The 6,335-nt window shown below is 46.6% G+C and overlaps 1 pseudogene; it reads right to left on the reverse strand.

Annotated features, from left to right (window-relative positions):
• Window positions 1-423: 423 nt before the first annotated feature.
• On the reverse strand, window positions 424-6,110 carry LOC144172375 (uncharacterized; annotated as a pseudogene).
• Window positions 6,111-6,335: the final 225 nt, after the last annotated feature.

Here is a 6,335-nt window from a genome sequence, read left to right on the forward strand (position 1 = left end):
TCGTCTCCGTGATGATTTCCACCGCGCTGTCTTCGATGACACTCCTGCCGAGGAGCTCGTTCTCGATAAAGGTAATCCAATTCCTGACAAAGGGACAGATGCCTCTGCCCTTGCCTTTGGAGGTTTCCCTCTAGCTCGGTGGGCTGTCCTGCAACCGGTAGCCCGGGATCTTTGGTATTTCTTCGCTGTGTGTCACTTGAATCATGATGACGTCCGGTCGTCAGGTGACTTGCTGTAAATCTTACAGCAACACTTTCCTCTTGTTGGTAAAGCCGTTGCAGTTCCAGTGCTACACCAAAAGGTCTTTCACTAGTGAAGCGGTTGCTACTGTTGTGCGTGTTGTCCCCTCCATAATTCTTGCTGTTTGGTGACGATTTGTGCTTCCATTTCTTGTATGCGTGCTTCTACATTCTTCATTGGCGCTTAGATGTGCGCCGTGAGTTGTGCTTGCATCTGGGTCATGAGGTCCTGTATCATGGTATGGATGTTTGCTGTGAGTTGATGTACGGTCTTCTCGAGTGAAGTGAGACGTTCGTTGGTCGTGTGGCTAACTACCTCCAGGCGATCGAGTAGCTCCCCGTGCTTTTCAAGGTATTAGTTAACGCTTTCCTGGAATCTTCGTTCCTTGGCGCCTTCGATGGCACGGCGTTTTGGCACCGGCTCCGAACGTGTGGTACGTGGGTCCTTTTTGGCCTCCGGCTCGTCCGTAGTCATCTTGTTTTGAGTCGCCTCCGGTGTCAGCTCACGTGTTTGTGGTTGTGGCTGCATCTGCTGTTGTTGTTGCATCGTGAGGAGCGTCGTCAGCTTCTCGTTGATTTCTTTCATGGTCGCGTCTTGCGCGGCGATCTTATGTTTGAGCCGTTCGTTCTCATCTTTAAGTCCCTTCATTATTGCGGTCTGTTCATTGGCCGTAGTTGAATTCGGCGGTGGTCTATTTGTCGGCACCTTGGCGTTGACTGCGTCCACCCATGCGACTCGTTCCTTTGAATGCGACGGCCGCCGGTGGCTGATGCTGCGGTCTCTCTGGCTGCTGGCCCTCTGGCGGGTATTTGAGAGCTGTCGCGACTCCTTTCGGGGAGTTTTGAGAGGGGGAGCTAGCAGTGGCGGGAAACTTTTCGGATCCGGTTGTTGCTGCTGAGCTTCGTTCTTGCACTCCCATTGTCTCTTCTTTACAACATACGGTGTATTGTACCTATTGTGCAAGACTTCTCGCCCGTTGGGTGCTGTCCTCCGCAAAGCTTGCAGCTGGGTTTGCACTCGCTTTCGTGGCCTTCACTGGGGTTTGGGATTCCGTAGCCGAAGCAGATTTTGGTGCCGTCGTGTCTGTGGCCTATCTTCCCGCATTGTCTGCATGCATCAAAGTGTTGGCGGTAAAGTCCGCATCTGATCAGTATGGAGCCGTATTTGACGTAGTTGGGTACTCTCTGTCCGAGAAAAAGTACGATGATCGTGGTTGAGTCACCAATCCCGTGCGCCTCCACTGCTAGGGGGTTGCATAGATTCACTATGTTGTCGGTGATTTCTTCTTGAGTGTCGTCTTTGGAAATGCCTCGAATGACACCCTTGACCGTGCCATCCGGTGCCGTGTGGTAGGCGCTGACTTTGTGAATGCTGCCTCCGATGTTAAGGGCTTTGACCTTAGAGTATAGCATGGCTCACCCCTCATTTTTGGGGCTCACTACAAATGATATTTTGTTCTGCATTCGTGCAGATAGCGTCTGCCTTGGCGTCTTCCTTCGTAACTTTAACTGCCGTCATGACGGCCGCCAAGATGACACACGCCTCTGTGCGTGCCACGTTAAGGCCGCCACGTGGTCGCATTACAATCTTGGTCTCCTCCCTTGGCATATCGATCGACATTCTTGCCGCTTTCGTGAGTGATGCCGCAACTTTCTTAGCAAAGCTGGCTCCAGTCTTGAATCTAGTTTGAACAGTAATGGCGACGGACTCACCGTTGTCGTTGACGGCGATGATCTCGACTCGCTTGCCGGAGGTCACCCAGCCCTCGGCTTCTTCAGGTGTAATTTCCTCTCCTTCTAATTCGATGCACCTGCGTCCGTTGATGCTTTCGATGTTTATCGTTTGGTCTCAGTTATCGTGGTCACGTCCATGTCGTACGCCATCTCGCTCGTGGTCGTCACCGGGTTAGGCCTAGCGGCCAGCGGCCACTCCTGTCGGTGCAAGCGCCGTACTCGTGGTAAGCCTACTCTAGGCTTAGCAACACGCCAGCGCTGCGCCTAAGAAAAGTCCGCATAAAGTGGGAAAAGCACGTACCACCGGGTCAAAACTGGTATCGTTCGGTTCCCCGTACCTTGGCGCACTTTCTGGTACTAATTATATCCTGGTCTCTGCATAGAGCTGCATTATTGGCAAATATTGGGAGCCGATGAGAATAACGTCCGTTCGCTTCAGCGACCGCAGCGTTACCACCAACCTATTAAGATTATTTGCTTTCGTACTAACTGTCCATAGACCACCTCTACCATGCGGGTTACCGAGTTCTGTTGATTGAAGCCCGGAACTCTCGTGGTCCCTCTGAAGTTTGCAGTGTTCTAGACGAAAACATTGATGAAGTACAGTAGTAGGTGCCTCAGACTGGTTAGGCCGTATTCGAGTGATATGTTGCCTCCGCATATCTGTCCAAAGCACATATATTTCGCGTCAACGAAGCAGTCACAGTGATGGAATTGCCGTTGATGGTCCCACAATGTATTTGGCTCTGTACGGCTCGGGTAAGACGTCGCTACTGTGCATAAAGAGAAGTAGGGTTAGCAAATCTTCTAATCCTATTAGGAAACTACCATCCTATTGACGTAGTACATGAAATCAGCGGCAGCCTTGCCTTTAGAAGCCAGTCGCTCCTTCAGATGGCTGTTGGATGAAGGTTACCATATTTGATAATGTACGAAGATTTTGTTTTTTGGTTATTACCACAAAGTCCATTTTGCTTTTCTTTTCAATAATCTTTTTCGCATTGGAATAAAATAAAAACCAGGCCTAGTATTCTCAGCAAGCCAAACAGCGCATTATTTATTTTTACAGCTTCGATATTCTTACAGTCGTGGGGTATCAATGCAGAATCAGGATGTCTAAAACTCCTCCGCCTTTATATAAAACACAAATCCCGCGAGAAAAAACTGGGTTTCTTGAAGAAATGATAATGCTTCCACGTTTAGCGAGTCTATATAAGGAACCAGGTCAAGAATAAAGCCTGGCATGAAAAAAATCGGTTGATTCATCGGCCTTACAAAAAGTAGCTGAGTGGCTGATATGCCCAAGGTTTATTGAACTATGGCGTATATGACAGCCGGTTACGCCGATTCCACTCAAATAGGTTGTGTTTCATCGCCACCATTGCCAGCCTATATACGCCCACTGCAGGGAAAGGCTTCTCTCATTATTGTCCAATTACCCGGTCCTGTGCAAACTGCGACCAATTTATCCCCGCAAAATTCTTGATCTCTTCCGCCTATCTGCTGTTCTGCCGCCCCCTGCAACGCTTGCCTTCTATAGGGATCCACTCTGTTTCCCCACCCACGTTACCCTGCATCACATGTCCTGTCCACATCCTTTTCCTATTAATTTCCACTGCAACGTCCTAAACACGCGTTTGTTCCCTTACCCACCCCACTCTCTTTTTGTCCCTTAATTTTATACTTATCATCTTCTGTTCCATTGCTGGCTGAGTCCGTTCCATTGCTGGAATTTAGGTTGAACCCTCTTAGTGAGCCTCCAAGTTTCTGCCTCGTAAGTGAGTACCCCTAAGATGCAGCTGTCATGCACTTTCTTCTTCAGGGACAATGGAAGGCTGCCATTAATTCGTGCATCGGTGTCTATATATATATATATATATATATATATATATATATATATATATATATATATATATATATATATATGTATATATATATATATATATATATATATATATATATATATATATATATATATATATATATATACATATATACATATATATATATATATATATATATATATGTATATATATATATATATATATATATATATATATATATATATATATATATATATATATATATATATACATATATACATATATATATCTTTACATATATATATATATATATTGATACATATTTATATATATATATAGGAACCACCCCAAAAGCTCGCCCGATCAGGCGTACCAATGTGCATCTAATTCTAATGTCAAAAATGATGACATGCTCAACAAACAGCGACAAAGCGAAAGCGCGAGGCCGCCTGCCCTAATAACTAAATTTTCAAACGCCCTCCCAAACGTAAAGAATATCCTGCGGAAATACTACCCCATTTAACCAGTAACGACCAACTCAAAAAGAAGTTCACGGAAGCACGAAGGGATAACTACCGGAGAAATAGGAATCTAAAATATATTTTAGTGCATCCTAAAACAGTCCTTTAAAACAACCAGGCATAGCCAGCTGCTCCCGTCCCAGATGCAAGACCTGCAGGCACATGCAGACAGACTGCATTGTAAAAAGCAATGCCAGTATCTATGTTCGCAACATTGTTTCAAGTTTTACGTGGACTTCATCACACATGTTGTGTATGTTAGAATGCTCAATGTGCCACAAAAAGTATATAGGCCAAACGAGTCAACATATGAGCCTACGTCTTAACGGTCACCGGGCAGATACTCTTAGCAAATCTTCTATAGCTGTAGCACTACATTGCAGCCAACCAGGCCACAATTTTGATAACCTTAAGTTGTATAAACTTCAGTAAATCTTTAACTCTCCCAGGGACAGAAAATACCGAGAATCCTTTCTCATTCAAAATATCAACTGCATGGAACCTGGTGGAACAATGCGTCTAGGGGTGACTTGGAATCCTTGAGATATTCACGGGGAATACAACATTAGGCACTGCCTTGCATGTATCTTATCCAAAGAATATGACCCTTCCCTCTGCTACTTATGTGATCACCTAATTCCTTTTGTTTTCACTCCTTAGCTTCCAGAGTAGTACGCGCAGGCATCCCTCCTATCTTTTCACTGGAATTTCATTGTTTTTATTTTTTCCTGTCTTTTTCGCTCCGCTTTGTCTTGGGGCGTGTACGTCCCCTAACTTTATCTTTTCGTTTTTGAGTTTCAGGAAAGGTCTGTTCCAGGAATGTTGCTGTTGGCGACACGTAGCATTTCAGTCGTGCGGTTCTTGCTTTTAGATGCAAAGCATCGCTTAGTCGACCCTCCATCGTCCGGCGTCCACACCTCTACTCATTTCCACCAGTGATAACACCACGCTTTCCCCTCCCCTCCTCTCCACACCACCTGTGCGTTACGCGCGCTGCTCCTCCGCTCCCTCTCCAAACCAGCTGTCCATTCACATGCATGCGCGCTGCTCCTCTCTCCACTCCCCGTGATCTGCAAATAAACCCGGTCTGCGCTACAGTCAGTTGATTCTTCGGTACTGCGCCTTCCGATGACGGGAAATGGACGCCAACGGTTCCGTCAACGAACTGGCTGGCACACCTTCAAGATGCCGCAGCCAGCCCACTGTCAGAACCGCGAGCACCTCCAAAGACAAGAATGCACAGAGGAGAGCTCGCGACGCCGAACGTAAACGGCAGCTTCGAGCAGCGGATTCCTCGCTTCGCTTACGAGAAGCCGCTTTGAAACGCCAGCGGCGAGTAGCTGATCCAGAGTGCATGGCTTTGCATCCCGTCACGTTTCCCACGTAGGAAATGGTGTAATTCATTTCTTTTCTGTGTGTGTGTGGTCTTTCCTCCCTTTTTCTTGTTTCTTTCTTCTTTTTTCTTTATTCCTGTAGTTAGTTGTTCTTTCCTTCTCTACCTTTTCTTTTGACTGGATGCTTGAAGATAGCTTCTCAAAAGGACTCCTCTCACCGCCTCTTCTGCTTCCCGGGTTTCTGAAACCTTTCGGTAGGCCGCGCGGTGGGGCAACAAACACCCTCGCATCCTTTCTCTCCAAGAATTTCCCGGAATATCAACCACCGGCTGACCTTCCTCTCACCGGCTTCGCGGCTCAAACTGTACAACCTTCTTTCCCCCTCAAAACCTCCTATATACTCTCAAACCAACCCACTTTCTCAATACCACTTCCTTCTCTCCGCTCACCTGGGGACATACGCCGATATAAAGTGGGCCAGCCAGGCGAGGGGTTGCCCTGACGAAGGCAAGTCTCTTTGCCTTCGTCAAAACCTCTGAAACGTTGGCAACAATCGTGGTTTCTACCTTGTTCGAAGTTACTTTTTCTTGTGTTCTCTATCATCTTCCAAGTTTTATTGTTCCATAGATTTTGTGTACGAAGACCCCACGCAAAAAAGTGTCACCCCTCAGGTCTGCTCGAAAC

The sequence above is a fragment of the Haemaphysalis longicornis genome, unplaced genomic scaffold, assembly GCF_048455015.1.
Source record: "Haemaphysalis longicornis isolate Haplotype H1 unplaced genomic scaffold, Haemaphysalis longicornis Haplotype H1 scaffold_20, whole genome shotgun sequence".
NCBI lineage: Eukaryota > Metazoa > Arthropoda > Arachnida > Ixodida > Ixodidae > Haemaphysalis > Haemaphysalis longicornis.